This window comes from Protopterus annectens, chromosome 6.part0, assembly GCF_019279795.1.
Source record: "Protopterus annectens isolate FY-2018-M chromosome 6.part0, PAN1.0, whole genome shotgun sequence".
NCBI classification, from domain to species: domain Eukaryota; kingdom Metazoa; phylum Chordata; order Ceratodontiformes; family Protopteridae; genus Protopterus; species Protopterus annectens.
The window spans coordinates 177,043,482-177,059,035 of NC_056737.1; the positions used below are offsets into that span (position 1 = coordinate 177,043,482).

General features: G+C 38.1%; 1 protein-coding gene across 1 annotated transcript in view; it reads left to right on the forward strand.

Moving 5' to 3' along the window:
- TMEM63C (transmembrane protein 63C) overlaps positions 1 to 15,554 on the forward strand; it is a 2,716,247-nt gene that overhangs the window by 1,108,367 nt on the left and 1,592,326 nt on the right. Inside the window, exon 4 of the mRNA XM_044073895.1 lies at positions 4,812 to 4,886. The gene's annotated coding sequence lies outside the window, so the exon portion shown is untranslated. The remainder of the gene's footprint in view (positions 1 to 4,811; positions 4,887 to 15,554) is intronic.

The window sequence follows — 15,554 nt, forward strand, 5'->3', positions numbered from 1 at the left end:
AGACTGCCTCTTTCCATAAGGGATATAGGCACTACCCCAGGTGTGAATTTGTGATTCCCCATCTATTGACCTAATTGCATTTGAATAGGGCCAGGGAAGGGCTCTGCTTAATGTGACTAGGAAGCTTGTTCCAAAGAAAGGTAATCTCTGAGACACATATCTGTCTCTCCAGCATGTTTTGTTTGAGTCACTGACTAAGTTTAGATCCATAGATTGGGTAACTATCATGCTGTTTGACTTGTGGATGTGTAGCAGCTCCATCAGGCCTGGATTTGTGAGTGCCTTGTAGGTCAGACATACAGTAGGTCATCCTTTAATAGTTGGTAGGAGACAGAGTAAAAGGGTAGCGCTTTTAGTCTGTCTGCATAGGACATGTTATTTACACCCTGCATTTTCTTTGTAAGGATCCTCTGAGGTCACTCCAGCTGCTATACAAATTGTTCCTGAAGCCTTACAGGTGTGGCACTGTTTAGGAAGAGGTTTCAGGATCTCTTTTATGGACCCATTGTAGATTATTCTCTGAAGGCTGATTTGTGCAGTGTAACTATAAGTTGCTTGTCAGAGAGGATGGTGACTGCACAGACAGTTTCAAAGGGTGTAATCTCTGTGAATAAGGGGCCAGGGGTAGTAAAGGATAGCTGTTTATGTGCGTGACAACCGTTAATGTGTGAAGTAGTTCCTTCTTACACTATCATGACTGTAATGCTTGTAGTGGCACATGAAAGATACTGATTCATTAATTCTCTTTTATCCATGTTATCTTTTTCATTCTTTTAGGGGAGTTTGAAGTGTTAATGCAAGCAATGAGAGTAAGGCAGAGATTTCATTTTAGATGGACTCTCAGTCCATTGCAGGATGCACTCATATACATTCAGAGACACACACATACACTCACTCACTCACACTCACTTTCTCACTTTCTCATATACATGGCAGTATAGCAGGACTGTCAGTTCTCATATGCATGGGCAATGTAGGAGGACTGTCAGTTCACTTATTGTCATGCCTTCGGGTGGTGTAGGAAAATGGGAATCCTAGCAAAAATCTATGTGGACACTGGCAGGACATGAAGAGTACAGCAAAGGCACCACAGCAAGAACAAAACCAGAGAACTAAGCATTGTAATGCAACACTTACTGTTGCACCATTGTTTCACACTTATAGCATGCTCTGAGCATTCAGTTAGTAAGTCATATTGACATTTTTACTGCATTTTTGAGGTCTCTTTCCTACATCAAATTTTGATCATAATCAGATACTTAAATTTCTCCGAAAGAAGTCAATTTGAAAGTGAAAATCTTTGACAGTCTACATATTGTAATCAAACACTTTGACCTGGTACAGCTTCTGCATTATATCTGATGTGATATTATCTAGCTGAATATAGAATTCTCCATTTATGGCATTATTCTTCCTATGACTAGAAATAATAATAATAATTGTTGTATTTTTTTTATAATTTAGTAGAACAAAAGTAGTTGCTAGAGTAACTGTTTATAAAAAAAGCTTGGATTTTTGAAAGATGACAAAGAATTGCTAAGACATAAGTGACTAACTGTAACCCAGATGACCTGTGTTTGATTAGCAGAATGAGTGCTGGAGGGGACACAGCAGGAGGATGGGATTAAGTGGCTGTTGCCAGCTCACCCATCCTGGGGGAGGAGCCTAGGCTTGCTGCAGTAAATAGCATACAAGCCTCATTAGCCCTGTGCCACATGAGTAATGAGACACTTCATCAGGAGGTTGCACATGCACCTCCCGAGGGCAGCAGTTGTGGAACTGGCAAGGCTGCCATGAAGGAGCAGGAGCTCATGTACATTCCCCATCAGCAGTATGATGCTACACCAGCATCCTCAATTTCCTCACCAGGCCCAGACATTGGTCGGGTTGCACCCAGGGCAGCCTAAGACAGGTGCGGTAGACCAGTGAACAAGGAGAGGAGCTGGTAGCAGCTGATGACCAGCTGTGAAGAGAAAAAAAAAAAAGAAAGAAGTGATCTCTGGGTAAATGTAACCATTAAACAATGGATTGAAATGACTAGAATGCACTGAAGATATGGAGTAAATTATGTTAAGCAGAAGAGCTCTCAATTTCCCTCTCTCTGTTTTCTGCCTGTTGTGCCAGTGACCGGTGCATGGTGACAACAGCAAGGATAATGGACCTTGATGCTGTTTCTGTAGCAAATTCATCCCTTTTTACAGGACAAGATTGTTAACCTTGTGCCTTTACTGCCCCCCCCCCCCCCCCACAACACACACACATGCACTCACACATCCGGCCAGTTTAGAGCATCCAGCCCATTTGTCTTCTAAATTCTTTGGAATGTGGGAGCACCTGAAGAAAACCCATTCAAACACAGGGTGAACATTCGGACCCCACACAGAGGTTTCCCCAACTGAGAATTGAGAAGGAGAACCTCTTGTGTGGTGACAACATTACCCTCCCTGCCACTTTGCTACCCAGAACTTTGTCTGTTTTATTGTATTTTTATTTTTATTTTATTTTGAATTTGCTAACAAGGGTAAAGTGTGATTCCAATGGAACAATTTCCATCTCAGCCCAGTGAGTTTGTGTAGTGAAAGTAAAAGAAGAAATTGGAAAATACTTTTTTATCAGATCAGTCACCAAGGTTAGTTCCCTTTCTCCAAAAGTTAGACTGGAAAGAGCAGAGGTGAAATATAAGATGATTGCTAGCATCAAAGGTGATTGTAAACACGTTTTAATCACTTAATGTGAGAGAACACAGTTTGTAATGATTCACAGCTCTCTTGTAAATCTGACTTACGATTTTAGTTATAGATGTGGCACGTTCAGGGGTTTTATAAACAGTATTTACAGTGGTCTGGACACTACATCTTATGTACACCTAGATGTTACAGCAGATAACATTATGAAAATGAAGACCAGTAAAACAATCCACATAGACATTGTGTCAAGTGTGAATGGCAGGGTTTCTTGTGTAAAGAAGGTGTATATCAGTGGAAAATTCAACAAGTCAAATTACAGCACATAAGTGTAATGGCTCAAGAGTTAGCTTGGAAAACAGTCAACTTGTTAGACTTCTGTATATTTGTCCTATAAATATACAGCTTTACAAATGAAATAAAGATCTTATAGAAAATGATCTGAATGACAGTTATCAGTTTTGGTATAAAAAGTTGACAGTCACCATAACCAGTAACCACTTTTATGGAGAATGTATCCAAGACTGTGGATTAAACCATGCTCAAGAGGCTAAAGTCTACCTAATTTTTTTAAATAAGACCTTTGTTGGGGTCAGGTATGGTAAAATGATAGCTAAACTCATTAAGCTGAAAGTAAAGAGTTTCTTAATTACCTGGATTGGTAATATGGCTTTGATGTTGACCTTGGCACTTAAGAGAAACTGAAGCAAACAATAACCACTTACTTTTGTATTCCACAAGGCTATGTATTGGGACATGTTGATTTGTTATTTAATGGATTGTAAATACCCATCAATATCTGGCATGCCAATGTTGATGATAATATAAAAATGGCCGCCCTTGCCAATGAGAAAAGCACTGAAAAAGGTCAAGAAATATTAGATAATTATCTAATTCTAAATGCTGAGGAGGGATGCAGAGCATATTGGGAAAAAGATGCTAAGGATGAGTCTGCCAGGTAACAGGAAAAGAGGAAGGCCTAAGATAAAGTTTATGGATGTGGTGAGAGAGGACATGCAGGCTGTTGGTGTGACAGAGCAAGATGCAGAGGACAGGAAGAAATGGAAACAGTTGATCTGCTGTGGCGACCCCTGACGGGAGCAGCCGAAAGAAGAAGAAGAAGATCTAATTCTAAATTGTTAAATATAAACAACTCAAGTTCTAAGCCTCTGGAAAGTATACAATCTACAAATTCCGGCAATATGGATAATATCCCTATTAGTAGACCTAAAGTGTATTGTGAGCTCAGTATTACAGTGGCCAGTAGACTAGGTTTCTGGACTAATTTTAACAACACATACAGTGTGGGAAATAAGCTAATTGTCAGCTTGTTCAGGTACTTGAATGAAGCAGCCCAAAATAATCTTGTCTGTACAAGTGTTGTAAGATCAAGGATGACGCTTATTTATTTATTTATTTGTTTGTTTATTTTCCTGTATGTGTTTTTTCCATCATGCCGGATGACCATTGAGTTTCTCCAATCAGACTTAAGCTCATTCTCCCACCCAGACTCACCAAAGTGAGAGTCATAGTAGGGTGTCATTCAAACAGGCAGGAAGGTTGCTTGCATCCTTGCTGGCATTCTATAATAATTGCATTTATTTACTAACCTAACCTCTCCCCCTGGGCAGGGGATATATAACTCATTTCACCTTGGGGGCCACAGTGCCTTACCTTGTGCAAGTTCACATTCCTCTGCACATTACTCAATGAAGGCTACCACCCATCAAGAGCTTGGTGTACCACATACGTACTCCCTAGTTGTCCTTTGATGGACTGTTGCGACCCACAACTGGCTGTACCCCCCACAATTGGTATGCCTCTTCTTCCTGATATCTCTGTCAAGTGCTTGAGCCACTAATCATGTCTCCTCAGGTCAAGGCATTATTCCTTTATGCCACCTGAACTGATGTAAGGCTGACATATGTTATGTCCACATGTTCTCTTTTCTTAAGCTTCCTTATGCATGAGATTAAAAGCATGTGAAAGAAAGTAACAAAGAAGCTAATATATCATGTCAAGTTATCGATAGCTGAATGGAAGCACTGACTGTCTAACATGAAGTTTCTTTATTAGCATTAAAAATGTGATTAAAAATGACTGGAATATTTTGACTGTTTTTTTCAGAGCTAACTAATAAAATATGGGTGAAACTCATTTTTGTGGAAAAAAAGAAGCAAGAATTTAGAAGATATTTCCAAAGTAAGTTAAATTTTACTTCACTGTTACATCTAAAGGGATGCTCAAATATTATGATTGTAACTATTCTGATTAGTTAACAACAGGCTCTAACTTTTATCAAAATCAGAGAATGATTTTTATACCAGGTTATTTGTCATGCAAATCAGGGTATGTTGTTTATGAGACTTCTGTGCACAATGTCCTGAAATTTATATAGGCAAAACTATAAGAGAACTGCAATATAGGATTTATGAGCACATGTATGATGTAGACATCATTGTCTCTAATAATGCTTTAGCAAAGCACGTTGGTAGTTGTAGTAAAAATAAATGTTGTCGTTTTTCAGTGATAAACTATGTTAAAGATTTTTTTCACTAGTATCATAAGAAGTTACTAGGCTATTGACCCTGAGGCCCTTACAAGCCTAGCCAAGAGTTTAGCCCATGTTTAGACAAGTCAGCACCTGATGCCCCTGTCCAGCAGGGACATGGGTGGAATCCCAGGGATGCATTTTCTGTTTCCCATCCAGTTATCCAGGTTGCACTTAAAAAGAGGTAAAGAGGTACTCTGCTTGATGTGGAGATAGAGTCTGTTCCACAGATTGGGGAGTCTCTGGGACACAAATCTGTCCCACCAACAAGCTCTGTTGATGTCACAGACCTGGTTGGTTGAGGCCACAACTACGGGTTACTTGAGTGGAGCTTGACATGCGGATATGCAGCAATCCCATCGAGGTTGGGTCCGAGATTGCATTGTATGCCAGACAGAGGTCATCTCTGAGGAGTCTGCATGAAACTGAGTAGATGGATAGGGCTTTTAGCCTATCTGTGTATGGTAGATTTTTGAGGCCCTGAATTCTCCTGGTGAGGAACCTCTGTGGTCTGTCCAGCTGTTGTATGTGCTTTGCGAGGTACATGCTGAATGGGCATTGTACTCAATAATGGGCATTATAAGGGAAGAATACAGGGATGTCAAGCCCTCTTTGTTCCTGGATGAGATACCCTTACTTATGAGGTGGGCCATGTAGAAAGCTTTCCATGTAACAGAAGCAAAATGGTAGTCAAAACTCAGGTTGCTATTAACCTGAGTGCCCAAATCCCTCATGACTGATTGCATGCTTAGGACGTTGTTATTAATGTGATAATTTGTGGGGACGTCACTCTCCCCAAAGGGGATGATGGTGCATTTTATGGTACTCAGCTTGAGGCAATGTTTCTGGCTGCAGTCATTTGTTTGGGTGAGACCCTCTTGAAGCATGTCCACATCACCAGGGGTATTGATGACAGTGCCCAGCTTGCAGTCACTTGCAGTCATCTGCAAACTTGGTCAGTCTTAGCACACTGGTTTTGGCCTGCACCTCAAAAAAGTATATCCCAAATAACAGGGGCCCTAAGACCGAACCTGGGGTACACCGCTCGTTACGGGTGTACTGCTTGAGGTGGCTTCCCCTATTTTGACTAGGTGGGTTCTATTAGTGAACCCTAAGTTTGATCCTGATGAGTTTTTTTGGAATGGAATGAATATTTTGGCAAATAAAGGTAGATGCCTCTGAATAACTATGATAATTGTAAAATGTATCTTAAAAGCAAACATTTGAAGCACTGCTCAAGTTATGGGAGTATCACATGGCTAATTCAGTGTGTAAGTTGCATTTTGTTTAGTTTAATTTCAATCTGAAGAAGTCTGTGTAAGGGATGAAAGTGCTAACTACATGGGTTTTACTCAGCGCTTTTATCCCTTACATTATTTTGGTTGCTGTTTTTTTAGGGTCTATATTACCACATCGAAACTTCATTTCTCCAAATACCAAAACGTTGACACTGAAACAACAAAATATGAAAAGTATGAACGGCCACTTCTGCAAATTTTTTCACAAGGGAAAAAAATTGCTTGGCTGACCAACAGCAAAACAAACTTTCAAACCCTACTGAAGTGGGGGGCTTTGCCCACCACACCCCCCTAAGCAAATATACCAACTCATAGATCACTCTACATTGGAGAAAAGGGCAAATTCCTGATAATGGCCAAGCAAATTTTTTCCCTGTGAAAAAAATTTGCAAAAGTGGCTGTTGGTACTTTTCGTATTTCTCTGTTTATGTGTCAACATTTTGGTATTTGGAGAACTGAAGTTTCGATGTAGTAATATAGACCCATTTTTTATTCAGTTTTTACTTTATACAATTATTTTTTTCTGCTTTGGGAAGTGTGTGGTGTGTGGATTTAGTTAGCTTAGGTGCTGAATCTAAAAATCACTATCAAAAAAGAATTTATTTTTAGTTTTAATAAAAAAATAAAACCATTAATGATACCATGACTACCTGTGTACTCGTGGTGCACACCAGTTGCTTATGAACAGCACAAGCCATTGCTGTTATTCAGCTAGGGGTGCTATCTTTCTTTTTAAAGTAATAAATAAATTAACTGTAAACCCAGTGCTAAGTAGTGAAATAGCTGCACTTTTCTGTCCCTTCCCAAGATTTATTGGGATGACAGCAAACAGAAAGTCTGACTGAAAAAGATATAATTAAATGGATGTGAACTTATAATTTGAAATAGCAGAAGTATTGTGATGTGTTTTTTTAATCCTGTTAGGTACCCAAATATGGGCAGTCATCAGATGGCATGAATTATAAGAGTGATGAGTAGATGGCTGTGGCTGGTCATTACCACAGCTGCTGGCCAGCTACAGCCATCTGATCACCTGAAACAAAATGCATTGTAACTCACAGACTCAGTTATAGTTTATCATTTTTGTTTTTTACTACAGTTGGACATCTGAAATAGCTATAATTGCTGAAGTGAGTATGAGGGTTGTATGTGAATGAAAAACAACAGCTGTTTGCTCAATTATTTTGAGTCGACTTTGTATAAAGTAATTTGAATCACATTGGAAGGACATGCTTTACTGCTGGGCTACTGTTTGTGTTAGACAAAGTTGAAATATATTATTTGGTCATTATTTTTATCACAAACAAAATTCTGAAGTGCACACAGTCAGCAAAGTGGCTGGGTGAGGCTGGCTGTGGATGAAAGTAACTTATTGTCTTGTTGTTTGCTCAGTTTAAGCAGTCTGACTTTATAGGACTAGTGTGCATTTGTGTCATACAGGTTGGAATACTTTACTATATGGCTAATGATTGTGTGAAGCAAAGCTGACACTTTCCATGATTTCATAGAATATCCCTGATGTTTGCCTTATATTTTTGGTATAAAATTTATTTTCTGCAAATCATTGAGGATTATATTCACTAAATAATGACAGGAATTTGAGTTTCCTGCTCCATATCCCTTGGAAAATGTATGCTAATGTAAAAACAGTTATTCTAGCAACTGTCTAATGCTTAAAATCTCTCCCTGATTTTTGGGCCTTTTCTTCTCATTAGCTTTGCCTTTGTCCCAAATCTGTGTGACAAGAGGTTCAGAGGTAGTATTTTTATTGCAATCAATTGAGATTTATACAGCAAAGTGGCTGTAACTGCTGTGTCATGTAGGGTGTATGTTTGTTTATGAAAGTAACTTACCCTGTAGTCATTTGCTGAGTTTGAATAATGTGGCTTTGCATGACTAGTGTGCAGTTATGTGAAGCAAACTTGAAATACATTACTGTAGCCATAAATTTTAGTTCTACCAAAACCAAACATCTGAGGTGTGCACAGTTAATAATGGGGCTATAATTGCTGGGTATGGGAGCTGCCTGTAAGTGAGAATGATTAACCCAGCTGTTGTGATCAGAGTAAACGGTCATTAGTTTGTCTTTGCATACACCAGCCTGGAATGCATTACTGTCACCATTTTTATCACAGTTGGACAACTGAAATGTACACAGTTAAGTGTCTGTAACTTATGGATAGCAACACTGGCAGATTATAAGGACAGTAGTTTGAGTGGTCCTTTGTGGTTGAAATCTTCTGAAATTGGTAATTTTATTGCTGGTTAGGAAATTTTGTTTCACTTCTTACTAGACGAATGTTCAAAACTAATCAGGTTTCATACAAACACACACACACACACACACACACACACACACACACACACACACACACTTTACTGAATTAAACAATTAATATAAAGTAAAACAATCTGATAGATAAACTATACATTTAAAACAATCATGGAAGTGAACCCTAAAGAACATGTGCATTTTTTATGGCCAAAAAAATGTGTGTGCTAGGCCTTTGGTTTGAAAACTGTCCAGGGCCCAAAGTATATAGTCTGCCACTGTGTATGTGTGCCATTTAAACTGCATAATGCAATAAATAAATATCTAATCACTTGGCATGGAACATTCTTACCTCTGGTGGTTTTCTGTTTTAGACAGATCTGAGTTACAGACCTCCTGTTGAGATATAGCACAGGACTTAGCAATCTGACTTAACTTATCCTTTTACTTAAGGCAATACGCCACTGTTCCATAAATGAAGACTTGACTGTATATGTTGTTGTTTGTCTTTCGGCTTTTCCTGGTTAGGGGTCGCCACAGCAGAAATCCGGTCCGCTAATGATTGGCAGTTGTTTTTTTATGGTGTCGAGTTGCCAGCCCGTCACCCAGCCTTCAACGAAGGCATGCCCATTCAATGCATGTCTTTTGAACGCCCACTCAACCACGGGGAGAACATGCAGACTCCACACAGAAGGCACTCCCAACCCAAGCCGAGAATCGAACGGGAGAACCTCTTGCTGTGAGGCAACAATGCTACCGCTGCACCACCGTGGAGAAGACTTGACTGTATATATATATATATATATATATATATATATATATATATATATATATATATATATATAAAACTTAAAACATTGAACAGGGAGATTCTCAGCTTTTAGTGAATTGTATTTCCAGGTTTCCTCTGAAACTTATGGTTAAAGTAATATTGTCAAGAAAGGTTGTCCATAATATTTTTCAGTTGCATAACATCAGATAACTCCCTTTGAGTTGGCATTAAGATTATTCTCATAGAGACAAAGCAAATTCTGCTGGAGGGTATTTGTGAGGCTGCTTCATTGAACACCGTTTACACATTGGTGAAACAATGTACTGTACCCATGTAGATCAGGACATTGGCCAGGTTTTGGCACTGTAGTCAAATCAGAGGTTCTTTGCACGAGTGTATCATACACCTTATAAGCCAAAGTGTATGATTTCATTTTAAGGGACAGGGTTTTACCCATCCCATAGTAACCAAGTGTTTCAGTTTCAAAACTGTAAATTAAATTAGAAAAGTTTAGGTAAACAATTCGATGAGATAACAGTATATCTAGAGTAAGGTGTGCTTGCTATATTACAGGCCACCCAGTCAAAGGTTAACTGCTACAGAAGTTTGCAACCTTTTATTTTAGAAGGTTCTGAGTGTGGTTGGAAGATTATATCAGTATCACAAGAGAGCATTACTCATCCATAGTATTTTTTTTTTCATTTTGCAGCTTTTACACCAGTATAATCCCCTTCCTGTTTTCAGTCAGAACAAACAGCTTCTTCTTAGGGCTATTTTTTAAAAGACAACACTTGAGGTAGTTTACAATAAATCCTTATAACCCACACACTACCCTTAGGGATTTAAAAATGAATGCATGAGGTTAGAATACTGATGGATTACATCACAGATGAGCAGTTTCCATGGCTACTGTGAAACGCTGTAAGAAGCTGGTTGCATGTTGTGCTGCTATAAAGGGTGGTTTATTGCATAAAGTGCATCTTCTACAGATGATTAATATTCTATTCCATTCCTAAAGTTTATTTCTCATTCTGTACACTACAGTCCCTTTGGTGTAGGAATAGTGTTTGTTCTGTCTTACGGTAATGTGTGATCACACGTAAGCTATTAGGAAAATGGCAACTGTTTATCATATTTATAGGTCTGTACTGGATTTGTAAGTACAGGCATCTGTTATATTTTTCATTTAAAATGTTTATCTTAGAGGAAGCTTCAGAAGCTGCCCTTTTCAATTTGGTTAAGCTCAGCTTTCCACCTCATCAGTTAGAGAACTATTTACATGTGATTCGGATGGAATAGGTAGCACATTTACATTTGGAGCAGAAGACTTTGGATCCTATTCCTACACTAGGTGATTGGATTTCTGACACTGCAGTACAGCATAAGGAGGAATGCTGCACTCCTGAATGTGTCATCCTTTGCATGAACTGTTAAACTGAAGTCCCGTCTGCTTGAGTGGGTGGTAATTCAGGTGTGTATAAAATATCCTACAGCACCTGTGGAAAAGAGTAGGAGAAATTCCAAGATACCCTGGCCAAATTTCCCCCAATAGTATAAATGCCACCTAGGGTCTCCCCTGAAAAGAGGCCACAAGCCTAGTGGGACTAACCTGGTCAACAAAGGATAAATAAAATTAATTATCAAACATAAACAGAAAATAAATAGTTCACTAAAGTTCAGTAACTCACAGTTTTCTTCAATTTCATTCACAGTGAATATACAAGCCTTTCTTACCTGTGTATTTGGTCTTGCTTCAGGTTATCTTCCTTCAAGCCCTCTTCTTGGCCCCTCTGTACTGCAGCCATACTCTGTGCTGAGTATTCTCTCTTAGACAGGCCCTTGGTTGGATATCTGGCTCCCATCTGCATAAATCTTGTTTAAAGGCCTTTGCCTGGGTAATTGACTAATGCCTGTGTAAATCTCTTGCCTACATCCGTCTGTAATCCTTCTGCAGTGAGAGGTAAACATCTGTAGTGCTTCCAGTTTCCATTTTCTTTTTTTAGGACAAGTATTACCTCTTGAAAGACGTGCGTAAATGGGCGTGCCTTCGTTGAAGGTTGAACGTCGAGCTGGCACCTCGGCGTTCATCAAAATCTACTGTCAATCATTAGAGGACCGGAGTTCCGCTGTGGCGACCCCTAACCGGGAAAAGCCGAAAGACAACAACATTACCTCATCTACACCTGCAGGCCATCTCATGATATAACAGATCTTTCAGCTCTGTCGGCTGTACCTGTGGACCATTTTATTCAATGACAGGTCATCCAACTCCACTATATTGAGTATAAACACACACACACACACACACACACACACACACACACACACACACACACACACACACACACAAACACAAACACACACACACACACACGCCACTATAGCTGTAGAACAAAACCACGGTTTGTGTGTGTGTGTGTGTGTGTGTGTGTGTGTGTGTGTGTGTGTGTGTGTGTGTGTGTGTGTGTGTGTGTGTGTGTGTGTGTGTGTGTGTGTGTGTGTGTGTGTGTGTGTGTGTGTGTGTGTGTGTGTGTATGTGTGTGTGTGTGTGTGTGTGTGTGTGTCTGTCTGTGTGTGTGTGTGTATGTGTTATCTGTCTGTTTGTGTGCCTTACTCAAGAAGTCTTTTATTTCACATGGTGTTGTTCTTTTTTGAGGTATGAATATATCTGTATCTATACCTATGTCTATAGCTATAGCTATGTGTTCAAGTCTGAAAAGACACAGGAGGCAGATTTATCCAAAAAGCACAGTATTTATCAAAAGAGGAAAAGGTATCTTACTTTGCTTTCCCAAATAGTTTTACATCAACTATTTGCAGTGTTGATACTACCTTGAAACAAGGTTTGCAGTCTCAATCAGCCCTCTAGTGAAGCAGGGTATTATTGCACAAATTCTGTTGCAGGCACTTACAGGCTTTCTTTTCAGGTTTGGAAACAACAAAAAAAAAAACATCCTCTGAGTTTGTTCCATTCCACATCTGCCAGAAACCCCAGTTGGGTTGTTGAACTCCACAAGTCCTTGGATGGCTCTGCTTTACCCCACACTGAAGCAGCAACTGAAAAACTCACTTTCTGGTTTTCTGCTTCTAGGCTAGCCATTCTATACCTCATAAAACTGGTAATTCATTTTATATTAACTAATATAGCACTGTAAGATTTTTCAAATACAAGCTTCAGCAACACTTTGTTTCCATACATATGTACATAGAGACATGTCTATGTGTATACATATATATATATATATATATACATACATATATATATATATATATATATATATATATATATATATATACATACATATATATATATATATATATATATATATATATATATATATATATACATACACACACACACACACACACACACACATCTATATATATACATATATATATATATATATATCTATATATGTATATGTATGTACATCGACATATAAAGGTCGATGTACATATGAAAATCAAAATGCCGAATGTGTTTCGTCAGCAAAACATTCCACACAGGTAAGTACAAATAAAAAAAATAATAATTCATTAACATGCTTATTATGCAGGAGGGCAAGCCCCCCTGCACCCCCCACACCCCACTTCTTAAATATACCAACTCCGAGATCGCACTACAGTGAGGGAAAAGGATAATTTTCCTTATCCCCACCACCGCGCTGCTGGCTAGGAAACACGTTCAGCGTTTTGATTTTCGCCGTTTACGTGTTTCGCTGTGTATGTACATCAGCCTTTATGTGTCGATGTACATACATTCACGTTTTAGATCTTTTGGGTTTCTAATAGGTAACCAAATATGTGTGTGTGTGTGTGTGTGTGTGTGTGTGTGTGTGTGTGTGTGTGTGTACATATATATATATATATATATATGTATGTACAAGAAAAACCTAGCCAAGCTAGAGTTTTCACTGTGTAATACCTTAAACCTCCTGTAACACAGGCCAGTTTTGCAGACACCTTTAATGGTTATGGACATCAGATGCGTGTAAAGACCCTGCGTTTCTAAAGTAAAGCCAAACAGTCCACTTATGCTGTGCTGACGTGGTCATAAGGCTGAAACATGCATGTCCACAGCTAGTGGGATTTGGGTTTATTGACATGAATGTATCCAAAAAGACTTAAAAAGAAAAAGTAAATGTTATGGACATTTAGAAGCCATATAGCTGAAAGACTTGATGTCCTTAAGGGGTCATTGCATATATCCCATGGGCCTCTTATTACTTTTTATTAATTGGTTTGTCTATGTGACCTTTTTACTCTTTGTTTTGGATGGTAGTTGTGATATGCGTTGAGTTGTTTGGTTCCTTAGGGTGTGTTGAAGCAAAGAAGTAAAGTCCCTTGTTAAAAAAGGTTAGGTGTAAGCCTAGTGTCTAAAAGCTTGAATAAGCTGGAAGAGTAAAGCCTTATACACAGTATGATTTGGCAGTCTTATAATGCTTAAAATCCCAGATTTATAAAGAGTCAGTGGTGATGATAACATATCAGGATTGAATAGAAATATTATGCATTGTCAGATCACTGTTCAGTAAATTTCAGCTTAATGAAACTAAGTGACCAAGTCTGTATAATTCCAGTTTTGTGACACAGAATGGTGTGATCCCACTTCATGTTCTTTTTGCGGTTCAGAAGCTCCCTCTGCCCCTATGTGAAGACTCTGCCAGACATGACTCTACTTCTTAAACATTACCCCATCCTTAGGGTTTTATGATCTTGGAGTTGTAACTTTAAGTACCAAAATTGTGTGTGTGGCACAACAGGGTCTGCACACCTAGTAAAAATAACTTTTAAATCAGATTGTAATAATCTCTGCTTGTGTAATATGGCATTACATCACTTTTGTTGAGCTGTGATCCATCCTACTTTGATTCCATAGGTTGCCTTGAATTCAGAGTGAATTATTACTTCATAAAAAGCCCAGAGTCCAGGAAACTGTATTGAAATTTGTTAAGATGTTCTAACTTTCTTTGCTGTCACCTGTTGTCATGCTAGAGCATGTAGTGTAGCCTTAGCAATATCAAGAATCAATAAAATAAACCATAAAAATCTGGAATGATTTATTTTGTGGGTATTTCTGATCATTAGGCATTAACTCAGTATATATATATATATATATATATATATATATATATATATATATATATATATATATATATATATATATATATATATATATATATATATATATATATATATATATATATATATATATATATATATATATATATATATATATATATATATATATATATATATATATATATATATATATATATATATATATATATATATATGGGATCCGTACAGATCCCCGACAGCACTTTCTGCCGAAGCAGAAATCACCGAACATGCATAACCGACAGTGCTGTTCACCGAAGCAGCACTTTCAGTTATGTATGCTGGTTGTGCCGGTTGCACTATGGTGTGGTTGAGGGAGAATTCCCTTTTCCCCACTGTAGTGCGACCTCGGAGTGAAAATATAAAAGTAGGGGGGTGTGGGGGGTGCAGGGGGGCTTACCCCCCTGCATAAAAGAAGATTTAGTGTTTTTTATTTATTTATTTTTTTTGAACGGACTTAAACGAAAGAGCTTTTTCAGTGAAAGCGCTTTCGTTAAAGTGTGTTCGGGTATAGTGGATTCGGACTATTGAACTTTTGTTCAATAGTCCAAGATCCATATATATATATATATATATATATATATATATATATATATATATATATATATATGGGATCCGTATATATATATATATATATATATATATATATATATATATATATATATATATATATATCATAGATGTAGATATATAGAGCTATATGTAGATATATAGATAGATATGTATATGCATATGTTGCAGAGATTACTTGTAAGTAATTCCAGTAATTATGCATACCTTACTCAGAAGTAGATTATACTAATGAATGGATCCCCTCAAATTGTCTATGATATGATCCCACTTATTCTCATTAGGG